The sequence below is a fragment of the Aotus nancymaae genome, unplaced genomic scaffold, assembly GCF_030222135.1.
Source record: "Aotus nancymaae isolate 86718 unplaced genomic scaffold, 86718_ANA_hifiasm-v0.15.2.pri h1tg000002l, whole genome shotgun sequence".
Classification (NCBI taxonomy): domain Eukaryota; kingdom Metazoa; phylum Chordata; class Mammalia; order Primates; family Aotidae; genus Aotus; species Aotus nancymaae.
Window position 1 is genome coordinate 55,025,547 of NW_026988413.1, and position 15,211 is coordinate 55,040,757.

The 15,211-nt window shown below is 39.9% G+C and overlaps 1 protein-coding gene across 1 annotated transcript in view; it reads left to right on the forward strand.

Annotated features, from left to right (window-relative positions):
- FBXL13 (F-box and leucine rich repeat protein 13) overlaps positions 1-15,211 on the forward strand; it is a 221,782-nt gene that overhangs the window by 15,522 nt on the left and 191,049 nt on the right. The window lies entirely within an intron of this gene.

The window sequence follows — 15,211 nt, forward strand, 5'->3', positions numbered from 1 at the left end:
TAATAAGAGTAGATTTATATAATAGCATGAACATAGAATTTAATTATTCTAAGACATATCTTGAATGGTTGGGTTTGTTAGGCATATTAATGTAATGGATTTGCAAAGTTAATTTTTTAAATCATTTTTTAAATGGCATTTTATCTCTGGTTCACTAATTTTCGGGGACTTGAGAAGGAAAGGTGTATAAACAAAAATGTAATGTGAATTTGGTCTTACTTAAAATGTTTAGAAGTGTTAGTTTTTTAAATAAATTGAGATTTTTATATACAGGCTGTTTAATGTTTTGAAGGAATAATTTAAACCAGCAATTTGGATTGGGATACAATTTGAACTTACTTGGAATACACATAACAAATTGTAGTCATGCATTTTAGGTTCAGTTACATCAACTCATAAAAACAAGTCAGGTTCTGTTTTGCAACCATTTTTCTTAGTATCATTTACCCATTAGTAAACGCTGCTTGGTTAGCAGATGGTAGAGCTCATATACTATCAGTCAAACTGTTGGCCAAACTTAGAGCTAGTGGGAGGGTTGGCAAAGACTGTTTTCCGTGAAAATACAAGGTTTTTTTTTCCTTCTGTGTAGTTTGGCAAGCAACACAGAGAAAAGCCTTATGCTGATGAATTTGGAAAGTCTAAATAATATAGTTAAGTAATGCAGTTGTCTTAAAATGTAAAATTACTTAATTAGTTTAATAATGTAAGTGTTGCTTTAGGGTTGTCTCTCATTTTAAACAACTATGACTTCTTGTTTGTAAAAGATATATGTCATGTGAACTTGCAAACGGTTATAAAATCACCTTCAGATGTTACCGTGTTGATGACTCATTTTCTCACTTGGGGAAGAAAAGAAACCTGGATAGCTATTAAAACTAGAACCATGTTGTAAAAGGGCAGATGTTTCAGGCTGTTTGATTAAATTACTTAGAATTGTAAAACAGAAGAATATTCTCAGTGACTTTTCAGATCTATGTTTTGATAACCTTAGGGGTCGGTGTGACCTTATTTCACCAATGCAGACAGTGGTTCCAGGTTTCATAGCTATGTACTATGTGAACTTCAGATAAGGAAAGGTTCCGTAGCCACATTGCTCTATCAAGGAAATATGTGGATGTTGGCTCAAGTTGTGATTTGGATGAAAAAGCAAATGAAACAAAACATCTAGAAGTCACTTGGGGAATAGTTTATTTTTGGTGGAACGTTGCTGTACCCATAGACCTCACTTTCATCGCTTTAGTCTTAATCAGTAATGCTGTCTATGTTAAAGAGTTTACAGGCTAGGCATGGTGGCTCGTGCCTGTAATCCCAGCACTTTGGAAGGCTGAGGCAGGTGGATTTGCTGAGTCCAGGAGTTTGAGACAGCCTGGGCAACATGACAAAACCCTGACTCTATGATGTGGTGGCATATGCCCTGTAGTCTCAGCTACTCAAGAGGCTGGGGTGTGAGGACTGCTTAAATCTGGGGAGGTTGAGGCTGCAGTGAGCTGTGATCGTGCCAGCTGTTCTCCAGCCTAGGTGACAGAGCAAGACCCTGTCCCCTTCGCAAAAAAGGAAAAAGTTTACAAGTGATTTTGATCTAAAGTTTTCATGACTTTTAAATTGCAGAAGCAGTTCTATTAATTTTAGCAGGACCACTCTTGCAAAATGATCTAGCATATGAAAGACAAAAAACTATACCACAGTGAGAGACAGCCAAGTGGAAATGGAGAGAATGTGCTCTGGAGTCTGGGTGGCTGATTCTCTCACTAGCTGTGTGACAGCTGTGGCTGGGCATGCTGCTTAATCTTTTTGTTTATAAATTGTCTCATTTGTAAAAAGGGGATGATAGAGAATTTATGTTGGGAGTAACAAGATGTGTTTGGAAAGGTGGGTTGGGTCCATGTTATTGAGGCCTTGAGTATCCACTTAGGAGATGGGTTTTAACCAGTGAGACCACTCCAAGTCAGTAAACATGATGGCAGACTTAGAAAGCTGTTCTTTCCCCTTCACTGTTCTTCCTTCACCCTCCCTCTGTTCTGTGTGGGCCAAGGGGGTTGGATGAAGTCTGGAAGCAGACAGATTTCTCTTAAGAGTGAGCACTAGGATAGCATCAGTTGGAAATAAAAAGAAAGGATCCATGTGAGAACCAAAGCATTAACGGAATTCTGGGACCCATACTATGTGGAGCCAAAGAGTGAGTGAGGAGGCTGATAGGGCAGCATTGAGGCTGAGTGACTGGAAGGGTAGGAGGCTCAGAAATAATGAAATCAGGCGTAGAGCCAGCTTCTCTATTGATCTTACAGGCATGACTCACACTGCTCACCACTTATTCCTGACTCATGCTTCCTGTCTTGCTAAGTATTTTTCTTTCCATACCATACAATGTTCCATTAGAATGATTGGTGGAGCCTAATTTATTTTAGCAGTTTACCATCTGTTTCAGGTGGCTTGTGATTTGCATTGAAGCAATTTATCAATTAACTCAAGAGTCCGTGTTTTATGTTCCAAAGACAGCTCTCGTTTTATTGCACTACAAGGTAACATTAAATGGGAGAGAACTGCTGATTTGCTCTTTCCCATGCCTTCCCTGGCCCCATTCTCTTAAATTTATTTTTGTCTGTTGATTTATTCTTTCATGTCTATAAATGTGTTCAACTCACTTCTTTCCTATAAATTATTTCTCAGTGCTGCTGCTCTCTTGAACAAATATTTTTCTCCTGTTATGTGTTGGCAAACTTCTTGACATCACCTCCCACCTGCCCACTGAGACACTCAAAAACTGCTTAAAACAGTCCCTACCTGGGTGTTTCCAAGGCACAAGCCAATTCATCATTACCAAAATAGAACTCAATCCTCCAACCTTTTCTTCCTCCAACCTTCCTTTTCCCCTGATTCCCGTCCAACCCTCTCTCTTGTATCCTGCTTCTCAATGAGTGGTACCATCATCTACTCAGTTGACTTAGCCAAAATTTGTAAATTATTTTTTACTTTTCTTTTTTACCCCCTACTGTACGTTTTTTTCTTTTTAGCATGTAATTTCACTTTCTTTCTCCTGGCACTGTTTATCTATCAGTGACATTACTCTTAAATTCAAAGCTACTGAAATTGTCTTCTAGCATCTACTCTTGACTCTTGACTTTGACCACCCAACTCATTTTTCATTTACCCACCAGAGTTTTCTTTCTCAGATCACTTTTATTCATGTCACTTCCTGGTTAAAATCTCGCCTGAACTCTCTGTTGGCTTTAACATGCTGCAGGAGATTAGTCTGGTTCTAGCCTCCACTGCCTCTCAGCTTTATTCTCCATCATTGCTTCAAAGGAGCCCTTGGCTGTGGCCATGTGGAGTCACTCTCTGTTACCCAAGTGCAAGGCACCCTCTCTGGCCATATGCCTTCACCCGTCATGTGCTCTCTGTGTAGGCTCTCTTTTCTTCTTCCTCACTCGACTTACTCCTGCTTAGGCTCAGCTCAGATGTCATCTCTTCCAGGAAGGCTGCCCTTGATCCTCATCCCTTCTTTCAGTCTTAGTTAGTTACCTTTCCTCTCTGTTCCCAGAGTCTCTCCTTGAGACACTTTTTACTCCCTTATGATGGCCTATTTTCTATTTTATTTTTGGACTATATGTACCTTGAGGACAGGGACAGTGTCTTACCTGCTTTGAACTCACAATCTCTAGATGCTCATAAATATTGGCTGAATGATCAACTGAAAAATGATGTTTTCTTTTCAGCTCCACTATTACAAACTTGGTCTCATCAAGGTCCCAGGAATTTCTTTCTTTTTTTTTTTTTTTTTTTTTTTTTTGAGACAGAGTCTCGCTCTTGTTACCCAGGCTGGAGTGCAATGGCGCGATCTCGGCTCACCGCAACCTCCGCCTCCTGGGTTCAGGCAATTCTCCTGCCTCAGCCTCCTGAGTAGCTGGGATTACAGGCACGCGCCACCGTGCCCAGCTAATTTTTTTTTTTGTATTAATAGAGACGGGGTTTCACAATGTTGACCAGGATGGTCTCGATCTCTCGACCTCGTGATCCACCCGCCTCGGCCTCCCAAAGTGCTGGGATTACAGGCTTGAGCCACCGCGCCCGGCCGGTCCCAGGAATTTCTTAATCATCAAATCAGATTGCCTATGTTCCCTTCTTGTCTTGTTTTTTCAGTAGCATTTGATTCTGCTTCTTTCTTGAATGGTATTTTTTGGCTTCTGTGGCATGACATTTCCTGGTTCTTTTCTCTAGAATTATTTCTCTATCCTCAGGATAGATTTCTTGCTCTCGCCTCACATCCAGATGTTGGTCCTAGTCTGACTGCATCTCCAGATATTCACCTTGGCCCCCTCTCTTTGCCCAACACTCTTACTAGGTCATGGCAGTCATAGCTAGGCTTTCAACTACCACCCTCTGATGTTGGCATTGATTTGGAATTATGATAAGGATGTTTCCAATTTACCTATTACTTGGAAACTTTAACCTTTTAAATCTTTTTTTTTTTTTTTTTCTGGAGACGGAGTTTTTCTCCTGTTGCCCAGGCTGGAGTGCAATGGCGTGATCTTGGCTCACCTCACCCTCCACCTCCTGGGTTCAAACAATTCTCCTGCCTCAGCTCCCGAGTAGCTGGGATTACAGGCATGTGCCACCACCCCGGCTAATTTTTGTAGGTTTTTTTGTTTGTTTGTTTTTTGGTAGAGATGGGGTTTCACTATGTTGGGCAGGCTGGTCTCGATCTCCTGAACTCCTTATCTGCCCGCCTTGGCCTCCCAAAGTGCTGGGATTACAGGCATGAGCAACCACGCTTGGCCAACCTTTTAAATCTTGGTGAATGTGAAGCCAGTGCTACTTATGATGTGCAGCAATGTTGGGAGAGTGAACTGGCTTTGGGGAAAGAGAAACGTTAGATTCACTGAAATTGAAATGTCAATGAGGCCTTAAGTTCGAAGGTCCTAGAAGTATCTAAAAAGTTAGTCATTGAATTCTACATATACAGAAATTTTAGAGTTACGTGATCCAACCTTTTTCCAGGAAAATATTCCTTACCGATGTTCTTGAGGTTTTAGAGGGCACCCTCTTCCATGTCTGAGTTTGGAACCAAATGAGAAATAGACAGATGGAAATTGACATATTGTCTGATACAGCTGATAGGAGACTATGACTTAAGATCAGTGACAAAGGATAGTACTTCATTCTTTCATTCCTGAATCATATAGACTTACTCCTCAGTCACTGCACAGCTGAACAACTGCAGGCCTCCCCATGCTGCTGAGAGTAGATAGGATGCTTGCCTCTTGCATTCAGGTCAAGGCAAGGTGGTGCAGGAGCTGAACTGCAGGCCTAGTTCTTTCTCCCACACACTCCTCCCCTTCTCCTGGGAAGATGTGATGGGTAGAGAGAGAGAGGCCCAGAGTGTTTCTTTCTTTCTTTCTTTCTTTTTTATGGTGCATTTAATGCTGTGCATTTTTTTTTTTTTTTTTTTTTACTGTACTTTAGGTTCTGGGGTACATGTGCAGATTATGCAGGATTGTTGCATAGGTACACACATGGCAATGTGGTTTGCTGCCTCCATCCCCCATCACCTACATCTGGCATTTCTCCCCATGTTATCCCTCCCTGCCCTCCCCACCCCCCCGCTGTCCCTCCCCTGGCCCCCCACAACAGACCCCAATGTGTGATGCTCCCCTCCCTGTGTCCATGTGTTCTCATTGTTCGACACCCACCTGTGAGTGAGAACATGTGGTGTTTGATTTTCTGTTCTTGTGTCAGTTTGCTGAGAATGATGGTTTCCAGGTTCATCCATATCCCTACAAAGGACACTAACACATCATTTTTTATGGCTGCATAGTATTCCATGGTGTATATGTGCCACATTTTCCTTGTCCAGTCTATCGTCGATGGGCATTCGGGTTGGTTCCAGGTCTGCTATTGTAAACAGTGCCACAATGAACATATGTGTGCATGTGTCTTTATAATAGAAAGATTTATAATCCTTTGGGTATATACCCAGTAATGGGATTGCTGGGTCAAATGAAATTTCTATTTCTAGGTCCTTGAGGAAGCGCCACACTGTCTTCCACAATGGTTGAACTAATTAACACTCCCACCAACAGTGTAGAAGTGTTCCTATTTCTCCACATCCTCTCTAGCATCTGTTGTCTCCAGATTTTTTAATGATTGCCATTCTAACTGGTGTGAGGTGGTATCTCAATGTGGTTGATGGCCCAGAGTGTTTCTAAAGTGTTTCCAGGTAGAGATGTGAGGCCAAGGCAATGAAACATCTCCATTAACAGTAATGGTTATCTGGCATTTGGTCTAGTGCTTTCTGTGCCGGAGAGTCTCTTGACTTTGGGATACATTCTGTTCTGTGTTGGGAAGATGAGATAATTAGAAAGTTGTCCCTTATATTAAAGCAGAGAAAGTGGCCTCCCCATTATCTTTTGTTCCTAGTTCCTCCTTCTGCATTCACAAGGAAGAAGATCAAATTTGTCAGTTATTCATGCATAGCTTTCATTTTATTTTCTAGTGCTTTTGTGGTTACTTGTTTCCAGTTCACTCAATTGTTTGTTCTTCTGTGACAGTTTCTAGTCTCAGCCCTCCCTGTACCCATACCTGCCACTCTCTTGGCTGCTGTCTTCTAAGAATTTCCTGTTTGTAGCTTCCATATAAAGTGAGCTGGGCCATGTTTTCTCCCTCATTCTGAGTGGTTCCACCTTCTGAAGGGCAAGGAGCTCTTCAGGTTATAGCTTGCTTGTATCTCTTCATATACTGAGCTCCCACCTTATCCTATCTGGGGTTTCTCTTTAAGTAGCAGTGTGAGAGAAAACTACACAAGATAATCTGAATATGTAACCACATGATTTATTACTTAACACAGTCAGGATCAGTGGGATAAGCAGCCTAGGGTGTCCCTTGAGCACCCAGGTTCAAGTAAACCCTTTTACATGGAGAGCACTTTCTCCCACATAGAGATAACCAGATCATTTAAGACGCTACACCAGTTATGGTTCTGCATCATGAAGAAGTCCTTTGCCCGAGCAGTAGGGAGTAGAGAATGCTCTGTGCTGAGACTCCTAATCCTGTGGGGTCTGATTCCCACTGTATCCCCACTGCGTTGTTGGCTACATTCATTCTTGGGGTTAAAAGAGTGTACACCATTCTACATTTCTGCTTTCTCTTGCTTTGTTTTGTTTTGCTTTTCCCCTACAATATGGCTGATCTGTTTGGGTTTTTCCAGATTTTCTAATTTATCTTCTGTTTTCATTACCATTTTTGCTGCCACTCTGCATCTCCTATACATTGGCTTCCTTCTCCAATTAGTTCTTCACACTCAGCAGTGTCTGGAGGTAGAAAAAATGTTCCAAATGTGATCTGATTAGTGCAGCTTCTGGTGCAAGTATCATTCCCCACCGTTTAAAGTGGACATTCATGAGCCTATCTTTACCCCTCATTGAAGCTGTGCTAGCTAGACTCACCACTGACCTGTAATAGTTAATGAAAACTTTATGACTGTAAGATCTGTTCTCGCTGAGGATAAAACGAAGAAACTGAGACCAGCACAAGAAGATCCAATGTGAAGGAATTTATTTAGGCTCCCGGGTGAGGTTCTGCGGTCCTACAGGAGGGGCTGGAGAAGTCACGCGGACTCCTCTTCCACGTGGGTTTTTATAGGGAGTGAAACAGCTCGATTGGTTGTGGGAGAGCAGGACTGCTATTGGGTAAGTTACAAGCCTTGACCTAGGACTTGGCTTGTTGTTGGTTGGAATTACTCGGCTGCTATTGGTTGCTAAGACTTAGCTGCTATTGGTTGTTAAGACTCGGCTGCTATCGGTTGTTAAGACTTGGCACTAGGGCTTGACCACTATTGATTAACAAGAGGCTATGGTTACAAGACCTCGTTTGCATACTGGGCTCTCTAAGGGAAGGCCAGGCTGTGCAAGCATGGGAGAAGGGAACATGCCTGAGCATGTCTGAGCTTGCCTGAGCTCGTCCTGGCTTGTCCAGGCTTTTGAAAAAGAAGTGGGGGAGGTATGCATCTGAGCTCCTGGCGAGGCAACCAGCCTTACAATGACTCTATTGACCTTTCTGTGATCTGACATGGATGACACCTTCTTCAGCATTAAATCTCTCTGGAAACTCATCCTCAGTGACAGTACTCCCACTTGGTTTTCTGTTCACCTTTTCGATCACTTCTTTTAGGATTCCTTTAGGAAAACATGTCTCCATTGACTTCTTGTATCATAATGTTTGTAAGGACTCTGTCATTGTTTTTCTGTTCTTCTCATTCCATCTTCACTCCCTGGATGATTTCAAATACATGTTGTAGGTTATAGTTATATGCTGTTTACTCAGGATTGCCAAATCTGTGTATCTCCAGCCATCTCTCTCTTCTAAGACCCAGGTCATTTAACAGTGCCTACTGGGTAACTCCACTGGAATATTTCACAGCATTTACCTCCTAGCATGTTCAACTTGAAGACATCACTTCCTCACCTCTCTTATGGGACTACTCCCCACCCCTCTTATTCCTGAGCTTTCTTGGTAAATGCTGTCATCACTTGTCATCCAAATTAGAACTATGGAAATCATCCTAGACGTCTCCTTTTAAAAAAATTCTCCATATCCTATTAGTGATTAGTGTATGATACCCACTCAAGATGCATTTTCATTTGGGAATAAATATGAAGTGGGATTTCACATCATTTCAAGTTTTGCCATATAGTGAGGCTTATGTTTTTATTGTACTATTTTAAATCCATCAAATTCAAATTTGTATAAAATGCATCCATACTACCCTGAGAACTATGCTTTGATTTTTGCTGTTAGTTATCTCATGTAATCCTCCCCATATTTTTGTGAAGTATTTTTTTTTTTCCATTTTACAAATGAAAGAAATGATGCCTGGGGAATTGGGTTAAATCACAGTGGTAGGGTTGAGTTTGGCCTACTGTATAAGCCCTTTTTACTTCATAGAGAGTGTGATTTATACTCCTCAATGTTTGTGAGATTTTTATTTAAAATTTTAAATTTTCCATAAAGTTAGGGGTACAAGTGGTTTTTGGTTATATGGATGAATTATATACTGGTGAAATCTGAAATCTTAGTGCACCTGTCACTTGAGTAGTGTACATTGTACACAGTGTATGCTACATTTTTTTTCTCACCCTTCTCTCACCCTCTCCCTTTCAGGGTCTCCAGTGTCCATTATACCACTCTGTATGCCTTTGCATACCCATTGCTTAGCTCTCACTTAGAAGTGAGAACATATCGTATTTGGTTTTCCCTTCCTGAGTTACTTCACTTAGAATAATGGCCTCCAGTTCCATCCAAATTGCTGCAAAAGACATTATTTTTATTCTTTTTTATGGCTGAGTAGTATGTCATGGTATATATATGCCACATTTTCTTTATCCACTCATTTATTGATGGGCACTTAGTTTGGTCCATATCTTTGCAATTGTGAAGTATGATGCAATAAACAAATAAAACAAAAAAGTTACAGCCAACTGATCTCTGACAAAGCACACAAAAAATATACTCCTTAGTATTTGGATGAAAATAAATGTTATATTTATTCCTGTACAGTAGGCCCATCTGCTGCATGCCTCCACCCATTTAACCAGTAAATTCCATCTCAGTCATCACATTCAATTCTAATATCCTTCTGCCTCTGCTGCTTGATTGTGCAAGAGTCTTAGAGGTGTCTCACAGCCAAATCATCCTAGAGACTTCTCCTTTTAAAAAAATTCTCTTCTTCCAAGAAGAGAACTGGACTTGAGGCCACATCCACTCATGTGACCATGGCTGTATTCACTAACTAAATTGACACAGTCCCTTGAAGGCGGGAGACTCCATGGTTTCTGAGCCCAGCTTGGGCATGGGGACTATGGCCCTCAAGGCAGATCTTTTGGTCATCAGTTGCCATGGCTTTCTGATGGTGCCCATTCTAGAGGGCCTGCCACATTTTAGGAAGTTCTGCATGGGAATGTAGCACAAATATCTGGCATGAGCCTCCATTCCTTCCCTAAGTCTCACCAACTTTCCAACCTCCCCATCCCCACACACCAGCAACACTTTTCCATAGATTTGTCCAATTTCTCTCTTGAAGCCTAGGTATTTTGTGGGGCTGGTTTGACTTCTGATGGTTGGCAACTTCTGCTTTTGGCTCTGCCATGTAAATGCCATGAAAGGACTCAAATATTAGCACATAAACCTTAATGTCTTCCCATTTCTTCTGATATCCTAAAGTAAAGAGAACAGGCAAAAATGAATGTTTCAATAGATTATGAGGTGCTATGATATCTCCTACTAAATATATTGATGGGGGCGGGGGCATTGTGCCAGGTTCCAGGAATGTGGGGTATGGAATAATGTTTACTGAGTATCTCCCATGCATTGTAGGCACTGTTCACACTCGCTCAACTTGTGTTATCTTGTTCATACTCATCCATTTTATGGGAGTGTGTGCCCATATTATGAGACAGAGGCTTGGGTCATAGCAATTTAGTGGTGAAATTAGCATTTGAGATTGAATTTGTTTGAATTTAAGTGTTGTTTTTTCCCTTAGTACATGATAATGCCCATCCTTGAGCTTGTGTTGAACCAAAACTCTGAGGTCTTTATCTGAACTGCTGACAGGATGTTCTGCCTTATGTCACTACTAATCTTAACCTTAGCCTAACAGTTTTTGTTATTCCTGTTCAATTTCATCTTGTTGATTTTGGTTCTGATTCCAATATTCTGTGAGTCAGCTATGTCTTCCAGCTTTCTGGAATTCACTGATTTCATAAACATGAATATAGCCTTATCCATGTAGAAAAAGTGTTGAACACAAATTCCATCTACTCTCCCTTTCTGGGGATATTCCTGCTGCCCCTGAGTTGTAACATGCCTCAATGGGTTGTTGGTTAGTTATTTATCCACAGTTGTACCTCCCACAATAGCTTATGTTGTATGGAATGTGGAGTGGTTTGTTTGCTGGTTGAAAGCTCACTCAGGAGCATAGCTACTAGGATGGTGTGGGTTCTGGATAGTGTGAAGTACAGACTGTCATATAGCTGGATGTGCTAGGGCATGGTCTCCAGAGAATTTGACTGTAGTCCAGGGATTCCACCAGATGCATCCTGGCCAGGCAGTGAGCATGAAAGAATTCTAACTGGGTGGGAATCCTGCAGGTAGGTAGAACACATGGTGTATGTATGGAGCTGTCAACACTTGGTGATCCTAGTGACAGGCAGGTGATCAGAGACTGGGTGATCAGGTGTCAGGAGTGAAGGTCTATCTGCAGGAATAAAAGAGAGGACCAGCTCAAGCAATGCAGGACCCAATCAAGGATAGGGTTGGTGGAATTAGCAAATAAAAATAAAGGATGCCCAGTTAAATTTGAATTTAAGATAAACATAGTGGTTATTTTTAGTGTAAGTATGTCCTGTGTAATATGTGGCAAATACTAATACAAAAAATTTACTTGTTCTTCATCAGAAATAAAAATGTAATTGGCCATCCTGTATTTAATGCAGCAACCATAACCCAGATAGAACTAGAAAATGGTATGCAGTTAGATTCCCCCATCTTTAAATTAAGATAATAACTGGCACATAGCAGGATTCTTCTAAGAGTTAAAATAAAATGCCTAGCACACAGAAATGCACAACAAATATAAATCCCCTTTCTGTCTGCATACAATTGTCTCTCCCTTCTTATTGAAAGTACAGCATTGAAAAAAAATTAAGTAGTTGTAATAAATAAAATGTCATATAAGCCCTAAGAATGAATTGCCTTTGATCTGGGACATCAATCTTCTCTTGCCTCTGGACTCAGATTTGCACTGGAACTATACGACCAACTCTCTGGGGTCTCCAGTTTGCCAACAGGTCTTGGACTTCTTGGCTTTTATTATTGCATGAACCAGTTCCTTAAAGTAATTATCTTTGTCTCTCAGTATATATCTAATGGATGGATAGATGGATAGTTGGATGGGTGGATGGATGGATAGATAGATGGTTGGATAGATAGATAGTTACACATATCTTATTGGTTCTTTTTCTCTGGAGAACCCAGACTAATACAGATTTTGGTACCAAGGGTGGTTCTATAGGAAAAGAATTTTAAGGATGAGTTTTTAGAATTGGTTCTTGGGTTTCTAGAATTGGATTTCTAATGCGATTAGATTTAAAGATGCAAATGACTCTTTTTTCAGTACTAAAAAGAGCACTGATATTTCATGGTGTGATCTGGCAATAGAGATATGCCAAATATCTCAATTGGATGTTCCCGATGAATCACATATAAGAAGCAAGGAGCTGATAATTGTGCATATGATACTCTCAAACATTTCTGGAAATCAAATGAATATAATTAGGTTGGTTTGTTGCTTCCTAATGTCACTGAACAAAGTATTGAAAGAAAAGAAGGAGCTCAGGAATTCAAATTCCCTGCTCAAGTACTGCATAAATGACCCATGTAATTTCTTCAGGTACATATTCATTTGTTGATTCTCTTCTCAGCTAAGTCATGTCGGCTCTTTAACACACCCAATGAATTTTAAATTTCAATAATTATATTTTTAATTTTCATGAATATTATTCGGTTCTTTTACAAGTCTTCCCAGTTCTTTTTTGACAACGTGGGTCTCAAGAGTTTTATTTTTCTTTTTATGTTTTCATCACTTTAAAGGTTTTTTTTTAATCTTACTGGAGTTTCTTCTTGTGTTTGTTGCAGTTTTTGATTGGGAGCTTATTTTTAGAGAGCTTAATCTGTGGGTAATCTGTAAGGCCTGGCTTGAATGTGTCTGTGTCTTTTTAGAGAGAATTATATTTATTTCTGCCAAATGTCCTAGAGTTATTACCAGTTTGGAACCTCTTTGCACATTAATATATGTAAAATCCAGTTACAAAGGTAATAAATTCAAATCGAATCCCTGAAATGATAAAATTCAAATCCCAACACCCATAATTGCTGATCTTTGGTTACAAACTCTTTTTTCTTTTTTTTTTTTTAATCATTTTTTAAAAAATTATATATTGTTATTTGTTTAACCCAAACCAAAAATGGTCATTATGGTTACAAAGTCTTAGATGAATTTTTTTTTTTTTTTTCGAGACAGAGTCTTACTCTGCTGCCGAGGCTGGAGTGCAGTCACATGATCATGGCTTATTGCAGCTGCAAGCTCCCAGGCTTAAACAATTCCATGATCTCAGCCTCTAGAGTAGCTGGAACTACACATGTGCACCACCATGCCTAATTTTTTAAATTTTTACTAGAGATGGGGTTTCACTATATTGCCCAGGCTGGTCTCAAGCAAGCCTTCCACCTCAGCCTCCCAAAGTGCTGGAATTACAGGTGTGAGTCACTGTGTCTGGCTAGAGATCTTTTTCATATCAGGCTACATACCTTAGTTTTTCTTTTGCCAATAGGTTGATTCCTTCCTTTCTTTTTTCTTTTCTTTCTTTTTCTTTCTCTCTCTTTTTCTCTCTTTCTCTCCCCTTTCTCTCTCTCTTTCCTTCTTTCTCCTTCTCCCTCTCTCTCTCTCTCTCTCTCTCTCTCTCTTTCTCTTTCAACAGAGTCTCTCTCTGTGTCCCAGGCTGGAGTGCAGTGGTGTGATCTCAGCTCACTGCAACCTCTGCTTCTTGGGTTCAAGTGATTCTCCTGTCTCAGCCTCCTGAGTAGCTGGGATTACAGGCACACACCACCATGCCCAGATAATTTTTGTATTTTTAGTAGAGATGGGGTTTCACCATGTTGGTTAAACTGATCTCAAACTCCTGAACTTGTGATCTGCCTACCTCAGCCTCCCAAAGTGCTGAGATTATAGACGTGAGCCACTGCGCCTGGCCAGATTTCTTTCTAACTGTTTCATAATCCTGGATTTCTCTCTCTCTTTTTTTCTGACTCATTTACAGTTATAGTCAGGCATTGCTTACTGGTGGGAATACCTTTTGAGAAGTGTGTCTTAAGGTGATTTTGTCATTGTGTGAACATCATAGAGCATGCTACAGAAACCTAAATAGTATAATCTGGTATATACCTGGGCTGTGTGGTATAGCCTATTGCTTCTAGACTACAGGCCTGTAGAGCATGTTAGTGTACTAAATATTATAGGCAATTGTAACACAATGGTAAGTATTTATGTATCTAAACATAGAAAATATACAGTAAAAATATGATATAAAACATTAAAATTGGTACACCTATGTAGGGCACTTATCAGTGGAGGACTAGAAGTTACTCTGATTGAGTCAGTGAGTGAGTGGTGAGTGAATGTGAAGGCTTAGGATATTATTGTACACTACTACAGATAGAGTACAGTATACTTTATAAACAATGTACACTTAGGTTACACTAAATTTATTTAAAAATTAATTAGCTGTGCTATGATGTTAAAATGGCTATGACGTCACTAGACAATAGAGAATTTTCAGCACCATTATAATCTTATGGGGTCACTGTCATACATGCAGCCCATCATTGACTGAAATGTCATTATGGTATAACATGACTATACCAGCTCTGTACAGGCCTGGTGACTTTCTTATGTCTGCATGGCCAGTAAAATCTGCACCCATTTTATTATGAAAAGCAGCAACCGTCTTTACTGTTCTTCCCGCCCAAGCAACTATAGCATGAAGCACCTTATTATCAGTCTGGGTTTACAAGGATTGGATCTTTGCATGTTTGTTTTACTTTCTTGACAACTTGATTATGTTTTTCTTTTTTTTAATAAATGTGTCTTTGAGCATTTACTGATTTTTTTTGGTCTACCACATTTCCAGAAATAGAAGCCAAAATGTGTATTGCTTTTTCCAGAAATCCTTTTTTTTCCTTCTTCGAAGAATACTATATCTTTAGAAGGAATGCAGTTCAGTTCAGCAAACAATATTGATTGCCTTCTATGTACCGATAACTATTTACGGAAATCATTAGTTTTATAGCAGAAATCTATCTTCATTCAAAAAATAAAACAAATATGTTTATCTTTCTTACCATCCTTCTGCAACTATCAATTAAAAGGATTACATTATATAAAAGGAGTCAGCAGATAAGTTCCTGTACTTTAAATAAAATTCCTGTCTTCAGGTGAAATTCTAGCACTTAAACTCTTGCTATTTGCAAAGTATGGATTATGTTACCATTGCTAATACATGTACGCACTTGACACACACAGAAGGTAAGTGGACAAGTTACATCAAAGTTCACATATTTTTTCAAAATTGTGTATTTTTCTTTGTGTTTAGATTTTCTTCTACCT